Below are 22,158 nucleotides of genomic sequence, written 5' to 3' on the forward strand. Positions count from 1 at the left end.
TTTTGAATCCGAAGAAGAAGAATAAAATTCATTAGAATAATTTTTTTTTATTCTTAAATTAAGTAATAAAAAATAGAGAAATAATTAAAGAATACAATCCTTGTCGAATTAGCAAAGATTTTGGTTCGAAATCCTTTCATTTAATTAGCCAGCCCCACCTTTTCTATGCTCTGATTTCTGAGGCCTTATTTAGCTTGGGTACCCCTTTAAATTGAATTTCTATTTTCAAAAATGGGGTTTACAAAATTTTTAATGACTCTGAGGTTCAACCCAATCCATCTTTTCTTTCTTTTTCCTTCCGATACTAAAAAAAGATTGAAAAGGATCAAATTTTGTCATATCACGAAGAAATCTATCCCTCCCATAGCAATAACTAGAATTAAAAAAAAGGGAATGACAAAGCATCTGGGAATAAACGATTAATTTCTATCAATAAACCTGCTAAAGCACCAAACCATAGAGTACTTAGCACGGGTGCTACAGAGAGATATGTTTTTATATCCCGCATTGAAAATCCTCCTTCCTTGTTGGAATACATATATGATCATAAACTCTTGCCCAAGATTGTTATGCTATATATAAAATGAACCATATCGACGAAATTTTCCTATCCCTAAAAAAGAAAAAGATGACCCCTTCTTCCTATATATTAGCAAGGAAAAGTAATCCTTCTTTTATAGGCGAAATTATATTGGATTTTATATGTATATAATTCCTTAATTATATGAGACCAAAAAGAAGAAATGACACGAGGGTTCTATATATAGATAGAGAAAGAAAGAAGAAGAAAATAGAAAGAAGAAGAAAATTATGATGTGGAAAAGAAGACAGGAATTGTGTACAATGGCATTGTACAACAATTTAATTTGGAAAAGGGATGTAGCGCAGCTTGGTAGCGCGTTTGTTTTGGGTACAAAATGTCACAGGTTCAAATCCTGTCATCCCTACCTATTACTTCTTTCTTCTTTATAGGCAGTAGCGACGAGATCAATTAAAGTAAAGTGGGTATAACTTGAATTTGTGGAGACTATACGTACGTGAGATACATTAGGAATAGAAAAAGATTTTCTTTTTGAATGAATGAAAGCGCTCTTAGTTCAGTTCGGTAGAACGCGGGTCTCCAAAACCCGATGTCGTAGGTTCAAATCCTACAGAGCGTGATTCCATCTATTTTATGTCGAAGCAGAGTAAAATAACTTAACAAAATTGAATTGTAACTCCAATTTCAATTTGACCTCCTCTCTGGTCTGGAGGAGGTCAATCAAAAAAAAATGACTCAATCAAAGATCCAACTGATCCCCACGCCTGTATTGCAAATACGCAGTCACGAATAATCCCGCTAAAGTAATAGGAATTAGGCCTAAGACGATTCCAAATAGAAAAACTTCAATCATTTCGATTTGTTCGAGGGGATAAAAAAAGAGGTACGATCTATCCCTAAATAGTACTCTAAATTATCCACGAATCTCAATGACCAAGAAAAGAATTCCTAATTAGTCTGGAAAAGAGTCGTAGAATGCCAGGAATCCCAAAGAAAGATTTTTCTTTTCTGAATTATAATTATTCAGTCAATTCAAATAAGGCGTATCTTGTTCAAGCCAATAAATAGAGCTGGGGTTATAGTTAAAGCAGCCAGTAGAAAACCAAAATAACTAGTTAAAGTAAGCATGAAAGAGTTAAATTCCATTTATTTTTTTTTACTACACTACATATGTTGGTAAAGCATTTACCTAAGTTATGGAAAATTCAGAATTCATCAGTTATTTTAGATAATACTAAAAAACAAGGTAGAGTAAGATACAGAAGTGTAAAAGAAAGTGGATTCATCAGATGATACATGAGTCCCTAATTCCGAATCAAGAGATTTGTTGTGGAATTTGTCAATTGAGTAAAGTAATAATATTAAGAACTAGATCATCTAACCCCATTGAATTTCATTTTTTCATTCAATTTTCAGGGAAATTTTTGAATAAGAGATAAATAAACAATTGAATTTGAAAAAAAAACTTCTTTCTATTTTGGATAATTTCTTTTTCAATAGGACCCTCGTTTTGGACGTGAACGATCGAATATTCCCCTATTCCTTCTTATTTTAACTGATTGTATTCCATATGGAATAAGAGGAGAACAAAAGCATTCCACGACCTGCCAAGGGGCTGTTAAAAAAAAAAAGAAAGCTCTTCCTTGAATTTACTTTATTTTTATTCCTTTTTCGAACTCCAACCAAAGTAGATTCGAAGACGAGTCACTTCAATTATCCTTTTAAGTTCTATTCTATCTTCTGTCTTTCCCTATTTCATCTCGTAAAGTTCCGCGCTCGCAGTTTGGTCAAGAAAGTTAGACCTAATCCAACAAACAATACAAGGATGAATTACGAATTATGAAAGGATAGATTTCACATATACTTGTCCTTGTATTGTGTCAGTATGAGAATATCCTTCCTAAATTATTTATCCAAACCTATTGATCATTAACTTAGATTTTCCCAAGATTTTGGCTGCTATTCCGAATTACTCTATATATTCCGAAGCCAATGAAAAGTAAGTAGAACCTACAAAAATGGGGTTTTCTATTGATGCCTTGAATAACATATAGCTTACCTATAGACAAAAAAAATAAAAAAGTAATTATGTTTCGGAACCAGGCAAAACCAGATTGCTGTGCCATAGGAAGGATAGCTATACTAATTCGGTATACTCAAAATACACCTTTGGTACAAAATTGACAATCTCACAAGGATGAAATATCAGTAATTTTCTATTTACTGGTCGATCCCATCTTTTACGGAATCAATTCCTTTTTTGAATGTACAAAAATTTTGGGAGTTCAGCATGTCTGGAAGCACGGGAGAACGTTCTTTTGCTGATATTATTACCAGTATTCGATACTGGGTTATTCATAGCATTACTATACCTTCCCTATTCATTGCGGGTTGGTTATTTGTCAGTACGGGTTTAGCTTATGACGTGTTTGGAAGTCCTAGGCCAAACGAGTATTTCACGGAAAGCCGACAAGGAATTCCGTTAATAACCGACCGTTTTGATTCTTTAGAACAACTCGATGAATTTAGTAGATCCTTTTAGGAGGCCCTCAATGACCATAGATCGAACCTATCCTATTTTTACAGTGCGATGGCTGGCTATTCACGGACTAGCTGTACCTACTGTTTTTTTCTTGGGATCAATATCAGCAATGCAGTTCATCCAACGATAAAACAAATTCCAACTATAGAACTATGACACAATCAAACCCGAATGAACAAAATGTTGAATTGAATCGTACCAGTCTATACTGGGGTTTATTACTCATTTTTGTACTTGCTGTTTTATTTTCCAATTACTTCTTCAATTGAGAGAAAGAAAGAGACTAATAAGAATTCTCTTATCCCATTTGGAAGGATACCATCCTTATAACTACCCATGACTGTTTTTGTCTCTAGCATGACCAATTGATAAAATGTGGAGGAAAGTAGGGGAAATGGCCGATACTACTGGAAGAATTCCTCTTTGGCTGATAGGTACTGTAGCTGGTATTGCTGTGATTGGTTTAGTAGGTGTTTTCTTTTATGGTTCATATTCTGGATTGGGTTCATCTCTATAGTAATCGGAGGGACCAGATTGTAAACATGAAAAAGTAGGAGCTTAGCGGGTCCTTACCCCCCTTTATCTGATTAGAGCGGAAAGGACCCGCGGAATTTTTACTCTTATAACGCGAATTGAATCTATTCGATTCACTCTTATGAAGCAACAAGAAAAAGAGATCACTCGAGGATCCAATATCTTATTCCACGAAGGAAGTATCCTGAAAATCCTTGATTTAGTTTCGAGTAATAAACTAATAAAACCTTAATCAAAACTATTCAACTAGCCTAAAAATAAAAAAAACCTTCAATGGAAGAGTTTACTTTTTTTTTGCAAAATTTCTGTAAATTTGAAGTTGAACTTAATTAAACAAGCCAAGCAATTTGCTCACAATCACAAGAAATTTTTCCCCCGCCATATTTTCTTCCCCTCTGTTTGTCCACTACCTCGGCTAAACCTAAGCAAAAGAAAAAGAGGTCCAAGAGACAGACCCGAATAAAGAAGAAATAGTAATCTTTGACGAATTAGGAAGAAAAAGGATTCTTATTTTGATACAAGAAGAATCGGCACAAGAAAAAGCCTTTTTCTTGTGCCGAATAGACGATTAAGAAGACCTGCAATCCCTCCGAAAAGGAAGAAATTTTAATTTTATTGTTCTCGCCTTTGCCTTGGATTCTCTTCTTTTGCATGGGATATAAATAAGGAATTCCAGACATCTCATAAACAAAAAGCAGTCTAAACAAAAAAAGGATTTCCAAAATAGATCATAGATAATTCTAGCAATTGCCAATAAATCGAGGCTTTTTACCAACTTGATGGTAAGAAATCCCGGGACCTAGAAATTCATTTCGTACAATTGAACCTTTTCAAACTGTTTCTTTTTGAGAACCAAAAAAACTTGTGCCAAAATAACGGATGCGAAGAAGAACAAAAGGCCTTGGACACGTAATGGATCCTGAAGCACGATTTCTGCGTCCCCCTGACCAAAACCTCCCACATTAGGATTGCTTGTTAATGGTTGATCAAGCTTGATGGATTCCCCCTCTGAAACAAGAAGTTCTGGTCCGGGAGGTATAATATCAATCACTTGGCGTCCATCTGATGCATCAACTATGGATATTTCATACCCCCCCTTTTCTTTACGTAGTATTTTTCTTACTATACCTGTTGACGTAGCATTATAGACTGTATTGTTACTCTTGCTACCATCAGGATAGATCTGTCCTCTTCCTCGGTTTCCCCCTACATATATGGGATATTTTAAGAAATGAGCATCTTTCTTCGTAGCAGGATCAGGGGAAAGAATGGGAAAGACAATTTCACTATATTTCTTACCGGGAACAGGGCCTATCACAAGAATGTTTTTTTTATCGGGACGATAACTCTGAAAAGCAAGATTTCCTATCTTTTCTTTTAACTCAGGGGAAATACGATCGGGCGGCGCTAATTCGAATCCCTCGGGCAAAATAAGAACAGCACCTACATTCAACCCTCCCTTTTTTCCATTAGCAAGAACTTGTTTCAATTGCATATCATAAGGAATTCGAAGAACTGCTTCAAATACAGTATCGGGAAGCACAGCTTGGGGAACTTCAATATCGACGGGCTTGCTAGCTAAATGGCAATTGGCACATACAATTCGTCCAGTTGCTTCTCGTGGGTTTTCATAACCCTGCTGCGCAAAAATGGGATATGCATTTGAAATAGATGTCCGAGTTATTACGTATATCATGATCGCTACAGAAATCGATCGAGTTATCTGTTCCTTTACCCAAGAAAAAGTATTTCTATTTTCCATGTCCAATCGCAGATCCCAGAATTTCTACAATAAATTAGATAGGTAGCTAAGCTAATCTAGTTCCCTATACACGAATCTGTTGTCATTCTACTGCAACAGTTGTACTGCAATGATGAATACCTTAAAGTAGGTATAAATAGAAAGAATTTTGCTAAAATGGAAAAGGGCTTTCTTTCTAAAAAAAGATGCTTGCTAATTTGATTAATATTAATATCGGGAGATCAAATGAATTTATGCTTCACTAATTGAATGATAAATGACTACAAGCGAAGGAGATAGACGATTTAAACAAAAAAAGACCCAAAATTTCAAACATGTATCTAGAATTACTGGAAAACTACAAACAAAAATAGTGAAAATAAGCTCGTTAGGAGCCCATCCAAAATCGTTGTAGACCCAACGAATTACTAGTTCCCAACCACGGGTGGAGTGAAATCCAACAAAAAAATCAGTAACTAAAAGAATAAAAAAAGCTTTTATTGAGTCATTTAAATTATAGAAGAATTCCTGAACCCAAGAATTCAAAATGACAAGTTCCTCTTTACCCAGAAAAAAAGAACCACTTAGAATAGCCAAACAGATTATATTTGTCGAGAAATGCAAAATGGTATGGAGATGATCCTCATTATTTATTTTGACCCATTGTATTATTTCCTTGTGTATTCCTGTAGGAGGTTTTTGTACATGTGTCTTTAGTTTCCCTTTTATCATCTCGTCCAAGAGAGAAAGTTCTTCTAATTCTATGAATCTTTCTAGAATCCTTTTCTCTTGAATATCAGTTAAGAGAGTTTCGGATTGCCTGGTATTCCACCAATTCTTAATCCAAAGTTCCAGACATTTGTTAAATGAGGAAGAGACCCCCCAAGGCAAAAGTACGATAAATACAAGATATAGTAAAGAAGGCAATGCTTTCTTTTTTTTCATTTTTGATCCGTAAATGGAGTTGTTAATGAATATGCTTCATTCGCTGACTCTATTCCATTCCCTGACTCTATATGATGATATTTCTATTTCATGATATTTCTATTTCTTTGAAGCAAAAACTATATAGGTTTGATACCCTGTATCTATTCTTCTTTTTTGTATATTAGTTAGTAGTGGAATTTCAGTGCATTGGGTTCTTTCTTAGATCTAGATGGAATGAAATAGTGAAATAGAATAAAAAAAAAGCCCTTTCGGATGAAAAAAGAAGAATAGTATGCGATATATCTCACTTGGATAAAAAAAAATTAAAAGCAAATTTCTCTTATCCTCGTTTGTTCCTTCCTTTAGATAAATACTTAAAAATCCCCTTACAATAACAAATCCAATTTAGAAGGGACTTCCTCCCCGTGTTGAGAAAACTTTTCTTCTTCCAATTCTTCTTTTCTTCATTCAACTCAGTTCAAAAAAGATACCTCAAAATACTTCAATTGGTACGCGCAAGAAATAGGCCAATTCGGCAGCTTTTTGTTCAATTTCTCGTGGAGTAAAAAATTGATCATCAGTACGAGTCAAGGGAATGATCCCCTGGCCCCGGATTTCCATATAAAGAATACGACGAGGATAAAGACCCTCTTTAACCTGAATTCTAATTGATTGGATATCCCGCATAAGGAATCGAAGGAAGACGCGACGTTTTATTCCAGGGAATCCCCAACGAAAAATGCACACTATTCCCTCTTTTCTATCGAATCGGTCATAACCACTACCTACATTCCACAAAATAGTACACCACAAGTAGGAGCTAATGAATAGGCCTGCGATTCCGTAGAAAGACATCACGACCCCCTGCGGAAAAAAAAGAATTTCTTGAGATGGAAGTATAGATATAATATTCTTACCAAGATAACTGGAAATCCCAACCGATAAGAATCCTAGTGAACCTAGAAAAAGAATACAGGCCCAGAAAAAATTACCCCTTTTTCGAGAACCTTTTAGAAGTTCTACCCATATGTGTTCTGATCGCCAATTCATATTAGATATACTAAATCCAGCAGCGGTCGATTGAAATTGAGAGAATAAGCTAAATAATTTTGACTTTACTTTTTTTGATTCTGAAATCGCCTTCAGCAACTAGTACTCCTGTGAAATAATAGGTTAGATACATTGACTTTCTATTCAAAAAATATTCGTTGATTCAATTAAAATAAATAAAATAAAACTCGCTATACCTGGCTCTGCATATTCATGCATTTATGCTCGTAGCCTATATCCGCATCCATAACCGTTTTTCATTTGTGTGTAGAAAGTGTGTGTAGAAAAAGCCACATACCCTACCATATTATATTACTTACACTAAAAAATACTAGACAATCTTATTTTTTTGCACATAAAGAAATAAAGAAGTCATTGCAATTGCCGGAAATACTAAGCCTACTAAAGGCACGAAAATAGAAGGTAAGTTTAAATCCGTCATGGAATAGGTGTCTCAATTCAAATTTACTATTTCTATCTAGTCGAAAAATATCTTAAGATTCTTATGATATAATTAAGTATATCTATTATAAGGAATATTGACTATTGTATTGTATTTTTTATTTTTAGTTTGAAAAATATTCTGTAAAAAAAATGAAAGGATAATAAGAAAATTCCAAAAAAGGAGAACTAATTAAAAAGATTTTATTTTGATTTTCCCATCCTCATGGCCTTTCTATCTTTCTAATCTAATTTGAAATTGGATTCAAAAGAAAGCGGTTAGAATTTACTTCCTGCATACATACTTCTCTAGAAGCGCATACAATTGATAATACTATATTTTATTATTTTATTATTTTATTTGTATTTCTTTATTGTATTATACCTTAATATATATATTCTAGATATATAGAATAGACGAATCTCGATTTGTCAAGTCTCATGATCATATCATGATCTATTTTTATTCGGCTCAATCTTTTTTTTTTCTAAAAAAGATTGAGCCGAGTTTAATTGCAATCAATTAGAAGAATAAAGAAGAATTACTGCATTTCATAACTGATTTTTTTCTCTTTTTATTTCGTTTCTTTTTTATTTATACCTTCTTTATCTTTAGTTTTATCTAGTTAATCAATAGTATCTACCGGCTCGAACTCGAATTTGATCGCCTTCCATACTTCACAAGCTGCGGCTAGTTCAGGACTCCATTTGCAAGCTGCTCGGATAATTTCATTACCTTCGCGAGCAAGATCGCGCCCTTCGTTACGAGCTTGTACACAGGCTTCTAAAGCCACTCGATTAGCTGCTGCACCAGGTGCATTTCCCCAAGGATGTCCTAAAGTTCCTCCACCAAATTGTAATACAGAATCGTCCCCAAAGATTTCGGTCAGAGCTGGCATATGCCAAACATGAATACCACCTGAAGCTACCGGTATAACACCTGGCATGGATACCCAGTCCTGAGTGAAAAAGATACCGCGAGCACGATCTTTTTCAATAAAATCATCGCGCAATAAATCAACAAAACCTAAAGTCATTTCGCGTTCCCCTTCTAACTTACCTACTACTGTACCGGAGTGGATATGATCTCCCCCAGACATACGCAATGCTTTAGCTAATACACGGAAATGCATACCATGATTTTTCTGTCTATCAATAACTGCATGCATTGCACGGTGAATGTGAAGAAGTAGGCCATTGTCGCGGCAATAATGAGCCAAAGTAGTATTTGCGGTGAATCCCCCAGTTAAGTAGTCATGCATTACAATAGGAACCCCTAATTCTCTTGCAAATACAGCTCTCTTAATCATTTCTTCACATGTACCCGCAGTCGCATTCAAGTAATGCCCCTTGATTTCACCGGTTTCGGCCTGTGATTTATAAATAGCTTCGGCACAAAAGACAAAACGGTCTCTCCAGCGCATAAATGGTTGTGAGTTTACGTTTTCATCATCTTTGGTAAAATCAAGTCCACCACGTAGACACTCATAACACGCTCTACCATAATTTTTTGCGGATAATCCCAATTTTGGTTTAATAGTACATCCCAATAAAGGACGACCATACTTGTTCAACTTATCTCTTTCAACTTGGATACCATGAGGCGGGCCTTGGAAAGTTTTTGAATAAGTAGGGGGAATTCGTAGATCCTCCAAACGTAGAGCACGTAGGGCTTTGAAACCAAATACGTTACCTACAATGGAAGTAAACATGTTAGTAACGGAACCCTCTTCAAATAGGTCTAATGGATAAGCTACATAACAGATCCATTGGTTGTCTTCCCCAGCAACAGGCTCGATGTGATAGCATCGTCCTTTGTAACGATCAAGACTGGTAAGTCCATCAGTCCAAACAGTTGTCCATGTACCAGTAGAAGATTCGGCAGCTACTGCAGCCCCTGCTTCTTCGGGCGGAACCCCAGGCTGAGGACTTACTCGGAATGCTGCCAAGATATCAGTATCCTTAGTTTCATACTCTGGGGTGTAGTAAGTCAATTTATAATCTTTAACACCAGCTTGAAATCCAACACCTGCTTTAGTTTCTGTTTGTGGTGACATAAGTCCCTCCCTATAACTCTTGAATTAAGAATTCTCACAATAACAGGGTCTACTCGATGTTAATTAGGCGTAAATGAAACTTTAGAAAAAATCTCGTAAAACAAAAAAAAAGGATATTCAATTAATATAATATCAACTCATTAAAGAAAATTGAGGGCATGCTTAGGTTAATGAATATGTTTCATTCATATATAATGCGTACACCCTGTGTATGTTCTATCCTATAGGAATTCCACTATAGGAATTCGATAGGAATTGAGTTGTTGTTATGGTAAGTTAACACGGTTCGTTATTAAACCATGGATTTGATTTACCAAATCCATAATTATTGTATACTCTTTGATAGATATAGCGCAACCCAAATTAATTCCTAATCCTTATTTTACAAGTTCTTAATAGTTCTCTTTTCTTATTTTGAATGCAAATACCTAACTAAATACTAATAAAATTCTTTGTTGACAGCAATCTATGCTTCACAGTAGTATATATTTTGTATATCGAAGTCCTAGATAGGAAAGTAGAGTAGGCACAGATCCTCCACAAAAGGCAAAATGTATGTATATGAAAAAAAGATTGATTGAACTTTCCAACGGACTCATTCCATGAGTAAACGATTGAATGGGATTCGCTTGGGCAACGAAATCAAGTCCTGGTCCCCTTTTCTCTCTTATTGAATTAACTAATTCATTTCCTTTTTACTTTTGGATTTTTTTTGATTTGATTTGGCATTATTCAACAATAAAAAAAGAAAAATTTCGACAAATTCCTTTTTTTTAATTATGTGATAATTATGAGAACCAATCCTACTACTTCTCCTCCCGGGGTTTCCACAATTGAAGAAAAAAGTACAGGTCGTATCGATCAAATTATTGGACCCGTGCTGGATGTCACTTTTCCCCCAGGCAAGTTACCTTATATTTATAACGCTTTGGTAGTCCAGAGTAGAGACACTGCCGATAAGCAAATTAATGTGACTTGTGAGGTACAACAATTATTAGGAAATAATCGAGTTAGAGCTGTAGCTATGAGTGCTACGGACGGGTTGATGAGAGGAATGGAAGTGATTGACACGGGAGCTCCTCTCAGTGTTCCGGTCGGTGGAGCTACTCTCGGACGAATTTTCAACGTTCTTGGGGAGCCTGTTGACAATTTGGGTCCTGTAGATAGTAGTGCAACGTTCCCTATTCATAGATCTGCGCCTGCCTTTATCGAGTTAGATACGAAATTATCCATCTTTGAAACAGGTATTAAGGTCGTCGATCTTTTAGCTCCTTATCGACGTGGAGGAAAAATAGGACTATTTGGGGGGGCTGGAGTAGGTAAAACAGTACTGATCATGGAATTAATCAATAACATTGCTAAAGCTCATGGGGGCGTATCCGTATTCGGTGGAGTAGGGGAACGGACTCGTGAAGGAAATGATCTTTATATGGAAATGAAGGAATCCGGAGTAATTAATGAAAAAAATATTGAGGAATCAAAGGTAGCTCTAGTCTATGGCCAAATGAATGAACCACCGGGAGCTCGTATGAGAGTTGGTTTAACTGCCCTAACTATGGCGGAATATTTCCGAGATGTTAATAAGCAAGACGTGCTTTTATTTATCGATAATATCTTTCGTTTTGTTCAAGCAGGATCAGAGGTATCCGCTTTATTAGGGAGAATGCCCTCCGCAGTGGGTTATCAACCTACTCTTAGTACAGAAATGGGTTCTTTGCAAGAAAGAATTGCTTCTACTAAAAAGGGATCTATAACTTCGATTCAAGCAGTTTATGTACCTGCAGACGATTTGACCGACCCTGCCCCTGCCACAACATTTGCACATTTGGATGCTACTACCGTACTTTCCAGAGGATTAGCTTCCAAGGGTATTTATCCAGCAGTAGATCCTTTAGATTCAACCTCGACTATGTTACAGCCTCGGATCGTTGGCAACGAACATTATGAAACTGCGCAAAGAGTTAAGGAAACTTTACAACGTTACAAAGAACTTCAGGACATTATCGCAATTCTTGGCTTGGATGAATTATCGGAAGAGGATCGTTTAACTGTAGCAAGAGCAAGAAAAATTGAGCGTTTCTTATCACAACCGTTCTTTGTGGCAGAAGTTTTTACTGGTTCTCCAGGAAAGTATGTTGCTCTTGCGGAAACTATTAGGGGATTTCAACTAATCCTTTCCGGAGAATTAGACGGCCTACCTGAACAGGCTTTTTATTTGGTGGGTAACATCGATGAAGCTAGCACGAAAGCTATAACCTTAGAAGAGGAGAACAAATCGAAGAAATGAAATTAAATCTTTATGTACTGACTCCTAAGCGAATTATTTGGGATTGTGAAGTGAAAGAAATCATTTTATCCACTAATAGTGGCCAAATTGGCGTATTACCAAACCACGCCCCCATTAACACAGCAGTAGATATGGGTCCTTTGAGAATACGCCTCCTCAACGACCAATGGTTAACAGCGGTTCTGTGGAGCGGTTTTGCGAGAATAGTTAATAATGAGATCATCATTTTAGGAAATGATGCGGAACTGGGTAGTGATATTGATCCGGAAGAAGCTCAAAAGGCACTTGAAATAGCCGAAGCTAACTTGAGTAAAGCTGAGGGTACGAAAGATTTGGTTGAAGCGAAGCTCGCTCTCAGACGAGCTAGGATACGAATCGAGGCTGTCAATTGGATTCCCCCATCCAATTGAAGACAATCCAGTGGTTTATAGTTGATACAAAGAAAAAGGGAAGAGGGGTAGAAAAAGTTATTAGATAGTGAAGCGAAGTAAGTCCAATGCTATCTAGTAATTTTTCTACCTACTTACCTACTATTGGATTTGAACCAATGACTCCCGCCGTATGAAAGCAATACTCTAACCACTGAGTTAAGTAGGCAATTTATCACCACAAAGGAAGACCCATTACTTCGATCGATTATATATTGAATCCCTTTTCTAAGCAATACCGCTCTGTTATTGGTCTGTTATATACTAAATACTAAACTAAATACTAAACAGATACAGATCAAAGGGGTATCCTCTGGCATTAGAAAATATTCATCTTGACAAGAAATTATCTATATGTTAAGATATCTGTGATAAGGGCTATAGCTCAGTTCGGTAGAGCAACTCGTTTACACGTGCGCCAATGCTTTTCAAAGGAGCTTATTATGCAATGAACATAATCGATCTTATTGCAAAATCAATGTCTTACTTCATAGATTCGAGAGAATAGGAGAACAGTAGCCTGACAAACAGTCGGTTCAGTCCGATTCAGGTGCCAATTCAGGTGCCTAATCAAATAGAACCCTTATGGATTTGCTAGTTGATAAGGTAAATATCCAGCCCACTAAATGCTAGGCGTAATGAGGATAAGGGCCTCCAAAAAACTTCTTTTCGTTCTATGAACTTTAAGGTGTATGAAGTCTCATAGTTAACTCTTGCAGTGGAACGATAGAGACTCCATTTCACTTAGGTTGATTTAATTTAGACCGGAGGCAGACCTAAGTCAAGGTAATCCTCCTTTGAAACACTTTGGTATTGCTCCTAGATAGATCATAATACAAAAAATCAATCAGAGCACAGGGAGCCATCTCATTATCTTTCCGTAAAGAAAAACTATGGTGGACTAACTGATCTTTAAATCAGTTTATGAAAGAGCCCAATGCAAAAAAATGCATGTTGGGTCTTTGAAACAGTTCAAATCATTTCGATAATAATCCGTTTGATCTGTTTTACCGAGAAGGTCTACGGTTCGAATCCGTATAGCCCTAATATGCCCTTTTTTAGATTTTAGGATCTCTATCCTATGTTTTCTTTAGTTTAGTATAGTTTTCATTTTCTCATTAGTATTTGTTTATAGACTGGATAGGCGCCTGCGACATAGAATAGAGATAAAAGCATTACCAAAGGCTCATTCATCGAAAATCAAAATCATACAGACAGGAAAAGAAAAACGAATTTCTATCAAATCAATAGAAGAAAGGATCCTTTCCCTGATTTGAATCCCGTCCTCCTTCAAATAGGATATCTCTAGACTTCCCTATAATAACTGCAATGATTTTATCCATTTTGCGAATTCCTACTTTGTTTTAAGTATATTTATTACTTTGTTTATAGATACATTATGTAAATTGATCAACTTTAAATAGAAAAAATAAAGTAAAGAGTAAATAAGAAAACAGAATATTCTGTCTCATAGTTCTGAAATAGAGTTCTTTATTTTTATTTTATAGTATTACTTCTCATTAATTATACTGCATAGATTAGTCCTACTATCTTAATTAGGTTCTAATTTAGTAGTATTCTCATTTTTATTTAATAGTCTCTTATTATTTTATTATTAAATATTAAATAAAGGATAGAGCTATTCTTTTTTCTAGAGATTCTAGAGAAAGCGAGACAAAGTGAAACGAGAAAGTTTTCTTTATATAAGAATTAGATCTACATACACCATATCTAAATAGAATGGAAATCCAAAAGAAAGGGAGTTGGGATTCCATTGGATGAATCTTTAAAGAAGATGCAGCACAGAGGAAACAAAGGCTAAACTAAGCGCTTTTGTTTGAACAAAAAAGATTCTTGTTTCACCGAGGAAAAGAGAGAAGTTCTGGATAAATTGACAATGCTGAATTGAATTGACTAATTTAAGTTCCGCCTATTCCACATTAATGGGAGTACATTATGTTTCTGCTTCACGAATATGATATTTTTTGGACATTTCTAATAATAGCAAGCCTTATTCCTATTTTGGCATTTTCGATTTCAGGACTTTTAGCCCCGGTTAGTGAAGGACCAGAGAAGCTTTCTAGTTATGAATCGGGTATAGAACCCATGGGAGGGGCTTGGGTACAATTCCGAATACGCTATTATATGTTTGCGCTCGTTTTTGTTGTTTTTGATGTGGAAACCGTCTTTCTATACCCTTGGGCAATGAGTTTCGACGTATTGGGTGTATCCGTTTTTATCGAAGCTTTGATTTTCGTGCTTATCTTAGTTGTTGGTTTAGTTTATGCATGGCGAAAAGGAGCCTTGGAATGGTCTTAACTGAATATTTAGACAAAAAAAAAGAAGAGAAAAGATTCTATTGAGACAGTTATGAATTTGATTGAGTTTCCCTTACTTGACCAAACAAGTTCCAATTCTGTTATTTCAACTACACCAAATGATCTTTCGAATTGGTCAAGACTCTCCAGTTTATGGCCCCTTCTATACGGTACCAGTTGTTGTTTCATTGAATTTGCTTCATTAATAGGCTCACGATTCGACTTTGATCGTTATGGATTGGTACCAAGATCAAGTCCTAGGCAAGCAGACCTAATTTTAACAGCCGGTACGGTAACAATGAAAATGGCTCCCTCTTTAGTGAGATTATACGAGCAAATGCCTGAACCAAAATACGTCATTGCTATGGGAGCCTGTACTATTACAGGGGGAATGTTCAGTACGGATTCCTATAGTACTGTTCGGGGAGTTGATAAGTTAATTCCTGTGGATGTCTACTTGCCGGGCTGCCCACCTAAACCGGAGGCAGTTATAGATGCCCTAACAAAACTTCGTAAGAAGATATCGCGAGAAATAGTTGAGGATCGAACTCTATCTCAAAATAAAAATAGATGTTTTACTACCAGTCACAAGCTTTATGTTAGGCGCAGTACTCATACAGGAACTTATGAGCAAGAATTGCTCTATCAATCACCATCTACATTAGATATATCTTCTGAAACTTTTTTCAAATCCAAAAGTTCAGTACCTTCCTACAAATTAGTGAATTAGGAGAGGGGCTCTTTTGTGTAGAAAAATAAAAAGCAGGGCAATCTTTCAAACTTGCATCCGAAATGTGAAATATTTATACAAAGAGGGAGAGATGAAGACAATGCAGCAGGGTTGGTTATCTAATTGGCTAGTCAAACATGAGGTGGTTCATAGATCTTTGGGCTTTGATCACCGAGGAATAGAGACTTTACAAATAAAAGCAGGGGATTGGGATTCCATTGCTGTCATTTTATATGTATATGGTTACAATTATTTACGCTCCCAATGTGCTTATGATGTAGCACCCGGTGGATCTTTAGCTAGCGTGTATCATCTTACGAGAATACAATATGGTATAGATAATCCAGAAGAAGTCTGCATAAAAGTCTTTGCCCAAAAGGATAATCCTAGAATTCCGTCTGTCTTCTGGATTTGGAGAAGTGCCGATTTTCAAGAACGCGAATCTTATGATATGGTGGGAATCTCTTATGATAATCATCCGCGCCTTAAACGTATCCTAATGCCTGAAAGTTGGATAGGCTGGCCCTTACGTAAGGATTATATAACCCCCAATTTTTATGAAATACAAGATGCTCATTGAATGATAAGAAATTCATGCTCACTTATACAACACAACTCCAGATTTTATTCAAGTCAAGGAATATTTTTAGGTTCTTTTCCTAGATGAAACGGAATACCTATTTATAATTAATTCCTAATTATACAAAAGCATTCCAGATAGACTGAGCAAAAAAAGGGTTTCATTTGGATTCCCCTATTTTGAAAATCGCATATTAATTTCCTTCATATGAACAGAAAAATAGGATGACTCAAAGAAGTTCTCTACCAGGAACTTTGTACCGCGCACATTACTTAGCACAACTAGGAAAATAAGATAAGATAAAGATAAGCAAGACTAAAAAAATATTCGTCGGAATAGCGGAATACAAAATTAAGAAACGCAAAAAAATAAAGGGGAATCTCACCCCCTTCTTTATCATAAAGAAAAGATATATTTTAAAACTTCTTTAAAAAGAAGTGCCTCTATATTTATATTATAGATTTATCCACTTAGATGAATAAATATTATTAATGAATATGTATCACAATCCATCTCGAGGTATTTGGATCAATACCTATTCGGTGGATCTTTTTTTTTTCTCTGCCAGGAACCAGATTTGAACTGGTGACACGAGGATTTTCAGTCCTCTGCTCTACCAACTGAGCTATCCTGACCTTTTCTTGTGCATCATCCTAGTAGAGTATTTGTATCTATGTCAATTAAAAGGACTAAAAATTAATTAAAGTATTTCAAATTTAAAATTTGAAAATGGGGGGGTAGTCCTATGCATTGTGCATGGTTTACTTAAATAAAACTTAAAAATAGAGTGAATAACCAAGATTTCTTGCCGATACTCTAATAAAAAAGAAATCTATTCAATGAATAGGATAAGATCCATTGAGTTCTCTTCGCATTCCTTTGTGAAAGAGTAGAATGAGAAAGCTAATGAATCTTAAACCCATTGCATTGATAAAAAGAAAAAAAAGAGGATAAATAATAATAATATAGTATAGTTAGGGAATAAAAGAGGATTTGGGGATAGAGGGACTTGAACCCTCACAACTTATAAAGTCGACGGATTTTCCTTTTACTAGAAATTTCATTGTTGTCAGTATTGACATGTAGAATGGGACTCTCTCTTTGTCCTCGTCCGATTAATCCACTTTTTTAAAGATCTCGAAAACTTTGAATTTGAATTGAAGAATTTGATTATTCAATATTCGATTGGAGTGGATTCACAATAATGAAAAAAAAAAATTATGATATGAGTTTTTTATTTCATAATCATTATCATTTCTAATTTCATTTTTAAAAAAGATAAAGAACCTATATTATAATTATAATATAATATGAGTTCTGTGATTAATCGTTTGCTATGTCAGTATCTATACGTGTTTATTAAATGTATAAGGTATAAAACCCCTCTTTCTCTAATTTAGAATTAGAAGGAATTCCACTAACAACACAACGTAATTAACTCGATTCGTTAGAACAGCTTCCATTGAGTCTCTGCACCTATCCTTTTCCTTTGTATTCTAGTTCGAGAACCCCTTGTTTTCTCAAAACACGGATTTGGCTCAGGATTGCCCTTTTTTAATTCCAGGGTTTCTCTGAATTTGGAAGTTACCACTTAGCAGGTTTCCATACCAAGGCTCAATACAATCAAGTCCGTAGCGTCTACCGATTTCGCCATATCCCCATTTCCCTCTTCTTTGAGACCAGGATTCCTTGTGTAATTTCATCCATCTCTTAGTTTTTTTTTTGAATCATTGAGTTCATCACTCAACGTAGTCTAGCAGTTCAGTTCGACTCTATTTGAGAGACCTCGCTTGCTTATTGCAATTCAGAATTGAATTGATTCTATCCTTGATGTATTTGCAATTCAATCCGAATCAATATATCCAAAAGTTTTTATCTCCCCCACCTCCCGTCTTACTTTTTTATAGTATTCAAAATTATACTATAACGCTTGATATTTATTCTTTTTTTCTAATCAGAATTAGCAATTTTATTTACTCTGACTCTATGTTCCCCTTAGTGAAATATTAATCCTCAAATTATTAACAAATAATAAAGTCTATAATGATCAAATGAAAATACCAATAAATTCTATAATTTTATTTTTTAATATCCTATAGTTAAGCATATCAAGCTAACTTTATCTTTAAGAAGTTTTAGTATTTTTTTATTTTTATAAGTATAACTTCAAATTTAGAACTAGTTAATAGCTAAGATTAATAACTAATATCTGAGATTTTACGGATTTCCTATACTATACCTATTTCTATTTGTTACACTATTTCCGTTATGTAAGCCCACTTAGCTCAGAGGTTAGAGCATCGCATTTGTAATGCGAGGGTCATCGGTTCAAATCCGATAGTCGGCTTTTTTTTTTCTCTATCGATGTTCTACGAACAAGAATCTCTTTTTTTCCGAATTAAATGGAGAATCCAGGATCTTTTATGTTTTTTACCTTACAATTTTGCTAGATACAAAACAATAAAATAAATAATATATATACAAAAAATAAAGATTTTGATGAAATTCCATTTTTTTGGGTACTTTAGTTGATTTTACTCTGTTTATCCTGTAGTTTAATTCAGTTTTAATTTCGATGTATTCTGTAATGTAAATACAATGAAATTAATTGTGTAAAATGAAATTTCAATAAAATAAAAAAAGGAGTCTTCATGTCCCGTTATCGAGGACCTCGTTTAAAAAAAATACGCCGTCTGGGAGCTTTACCAGGACTCACTAGAAAAACACCTAAATCCGGAAGTAATCTTAAAAAAAAATTCAATTCTGGGAAAAAGGAGCAATATCGTATTCGTCTTCAAGAAAAACAGAAATTGCGTTTTCATTATGGTCTGACAGAACGACAATTACTTAGATATGTACATATCGCTGGAAAAGCAAAAAGGTCAACAGGCCAGGTTTTACTACAATTACTTGAAATGCGTTTGGATAATATCCTTTTTCGATTGGGTATGGCTTCAACCATTCCTGGGGCCCGCCAATTAGTCAACCATAGACATATTTTAGTTAATGGTCGTATAGTCAATATACCAAGTTTTCGTTGCAAACCCCGAGATATTATTACTACGAAAGATAACCAAAGATCAAAAGGTCTGGTTCAAAATTATATTGCTTCATCGGACCCGGGGAAATTGCCAAAGCATTTGGCGATTGACACGTTGGAATATAAAGGACTAGTAAATAAAATCCTAGATAGGAAGTGGGTCGGTCTCAAAATAAATGAGTTGTTAGTTGTAGAATATTACTCTCGTCAGACTTGAACTTAACGAAAAAAGGAAAGGTTCATAGAATTTTCTTCCCCTTCCCCTTTCCCCGAACTAAATCGCCCTAAGACCATTACCATTAATTTGTATTTTCCCATCAACTAGCTAAAATTGATTAACCCTAGGATTAGGATCCTTTTTTCTTTTTTCCTCTATGTGTATTTTACATACCACAGTAATTTGCTATAGAGAATTTCTAATTTCTATTAAATCAAAATAAGATAATATAAGATATTATTGCTGGAAAAAATTGTTATTTGATTTGATACATTGTGATCCTTAACGTTGATGAATTAAGAAAAACGGAAAGAGAGGGATTCGAACCCTCGGTAAACAAAAGTCTACATAGCAGTTCCAATGCTACGCCTTGAACCGCTCGGCCATCTCTCCTACATAACTTATTATGGAAAATAAACTGAGTGAATAGCGAGTTTTCTTATTCCTGCAGTACAGGTACAACCGCAACCACTCGGGGGTTCCATAGTTCTATTGGAAAAATTCCTTTTGATCTAAGTGGAAGGATACAGGATTTTTTACTAGAAATTGCGCTCGCTATAAAAAAAAAGTTTTAATTTGGGTTTTCCCGCAACTAAAGAAAAAGAAAATGGAAGAATTCTTCTTATTGCATAATAAAATAAAGAAACCTTAGAATTCCGTTTGCATAAGATACGCTACACCATACTATCGAAATCAAAAATAGGGTATGAGACAATTAATAACTTTGAAAACACGAAATAGTTGATAACATAAGTTGTTGTTCAGAAATAGCAAAGTGGAATGAAATCCAGTCTTAGTCAAATATTTCATATCTCTTCGTGTCCAAGCAGAAGGAAAAGGATACAATTTGAGCTGAGCGGAAAATCCATATCTCTATCTCTCTTATCCATTTAAAGCATATGGATTTAGAGTAGAGCATATGGATCAATCTATTTATAATTATAAGAATCGAATGTGTTTGTTTTTATGTTATTTTGTGAAGGAATGAAAACAATTCTATATAGAATGGGTTGGGAATTATGCCTAGATCCCGTGTAAATGGAAATTTCATTGATAAGACCTCCTCAATTGTAGCCAATATTTTATTGCGAATAATTCCGACAACCTCAGGAGAAAAAAAGGCATTTACTTATTATAGAGATGGTGCGATTTGACTCTTTTTTTTTGCTTTTTTTTAGCCCTACCTATACCTCAGTCTTACGAAAAAGAGAGGGGGTTGGCATAGAGAGAACCAAATTTGTAAAGCAAACAAACCCACGCTTCGGGAAGGTGAGGCGAACTAACAATTCCTTCCGTCGTGTATCCTCGATTGATGCGGCTTCAGATACTTCAATTGTAGATTTGAGTATTGAGCGAAAGGTTACACCTACAGGATATGGTATGGTATGGATTACAGGCCAATCCTACTCTATTAGTATCCGTAGGCAGCATAGGGGAGAAAAGCACTACACCTAGAAATAGGAATCAACAAGAGAAAAACTTTGTTAGAAATTACCCCTTTCCTGATCGGTATCAGGGCTGGGAAGAATGGTTGGGATAACAAACAACCATCAGGTTTGTACTTTGGATACCCCTATAACCATCAAAGATCGTTGAAGTAGCTAATTCCTCTAAATAGGAGGCGTTGAGAACAAAGAAATTATTGGAGCTATCGTTTTCCTCTAGCATTAATAGAATTCATTGGTGTTAAGAAAAACCTCTTGTGGGAAGGTTGGCTAGAGATTTCTTGGAAAAATACCAGCCCCTTTCGGTTCATAATGAGACGGGACTAATTCTATTTTGATTCTATAGATTATTTCGCTTAGTACTATTATGTACAGAAGGGAGGAGCCGTATGAGATGAAAACCTCATGTACGGTTTTGGAACGGAGATTTTTTGAATAGAATGAACGACCGTAACGGATGTTGGCTCAATCCGAAGGAAATTATGCGGAAGCTTTGCAAAATTATTATGAAGCTACGCGACTAGAAATCGATCCCTATGATCGAAGTTATATACTCTATAACATAGGCCTTATACACACAAGCAATGGAGAGCATACAAAGGCTTTGGAATATTATTTCCGGGCACTAGAACGAAACCCCTTCTTACCGCAAGCTTTTAATAATATGGCCGTGATCTGTCATTACGTGCGACTATCTCCACTATAGAAAGAAAAAAAAAAAGAGAGGATCAAATTTTCTAGTAAATACTAGAAAAAAGGGCTTTCTACATAGGGATCGTAAAAACAACGATTTTTCCCTATCAGCTGTAGGAAGGAAGGACACTTCACGAGAATCAAAAAACGAAGAAAGTATGGCCTATACTACTACTCTATGGATAAAGTTTCTCAAATTGATAGAGAAAGCACCGTAAAGATCAATTAGTGAGCGACTGGGTCGATACAACTAAAAAAAACTGCTTACTTATCCCATGATATGGGGCAAAATTTAGGAATCCGCTTATGTAATAGAGCCGATCCACTAAGGGATTAAGCAGCGGTGTAGTATCAGATCCCAAAGATAGTAAGTTCTTTTTTCTTTCTTATGGAAAAAAGTCTTTTTCAAGGATTCTATAGAGATTTCATATATGAAAACGGGATAGTTACCTTTCAGAAAATTTGAACGAAGGCTCTATATCTATCTATGCTTCATTCTTCTGAAGGTGGGAAAAAAGATCAAACTGATTATTGATAAAAATTAGGGTTTGAAACTTAGGTAATTAATTTCTTCTGCTTAACCCAAG

General features: G+C 35.3%; 5 non-coding genes across 5 annotated transcripts; 3 read left to right on the plus strand and 2 right to left on the minus strand.

The window, feature by feature from the left end:
* The first annotated feature begins 873 nt into the window (after nt 1–873).
* TRNAP-UGG (transfer RNA proline (anticodon UGG)) lies at nt 874–947 on the plus strand. The gene has a single exon. It is a non-coding gene; the product is annotated as a tRNA-Pro (tRNA).
* Nucleotides 948–1,086: 139 nt separating this feature from the next.
* On the plus strand, nt 1,087–1,160 carry TRNAW-CCA (transfer RNA tryptophan (anticodon CCA)). Its single transcript has one exon. It is a non-coding gene; the product is annotated as a tRNA-Trp (tRNA).
* A 15,578-nt stretch (nt 1,161–16,738) lies between these two features.
* On the minus strand, nt 16,739–16,811 carry TRNAF-GAA (transfer RNA phenylalanine (anticodon GAA)). The gene has a single exon. It is a non-coding gene; the product is annotated as a tRNA-Phe (tRNA).
* Nucleotides 16,812–18,450: 1,639 nt separating this feature from the next.
* On the plus strand, nt 18,451–18,523 carry TRNAT-UGU (transfer RNA threonine (anticodon UGU)). Its single transcript has one exon. It is a non-coding gene; the product is annotated as a tRNA-Thr (tRNA).
* A 1,216-nt stretch (nt 18,524–19,739) lies between these two features.
* On the minus strand, nt 19,740–19,826 carry TRNAS-GGA (transfer RNA serine (anticodon GGA)). The gene has a single exon. It is a non-coding gene; the product is annotated as a tRNA-Ser (tRNA).
* Between the last annotated feature and the right edge of the window lie 2,332 nt (nt 19,827–22,158).

This window comes from Aegilops tauschii, unplaced genomic scaffold, assembly GCF_002575655.3.
Source record: "Aegilops tauschii subsp. strangulata cultivar AL8/78 unplaced genomic scaffold, Aet v6.0 ptg000956l_obj, whole genome shotgun sequence".
NCBI classification, from domain to species: domain Eukaryota; kingdom Viridiplantae; phylum Streptophyta; class Magnoliopsida; order Poales; family Poaceae; genus Aegilops; species Aegilops tauschii.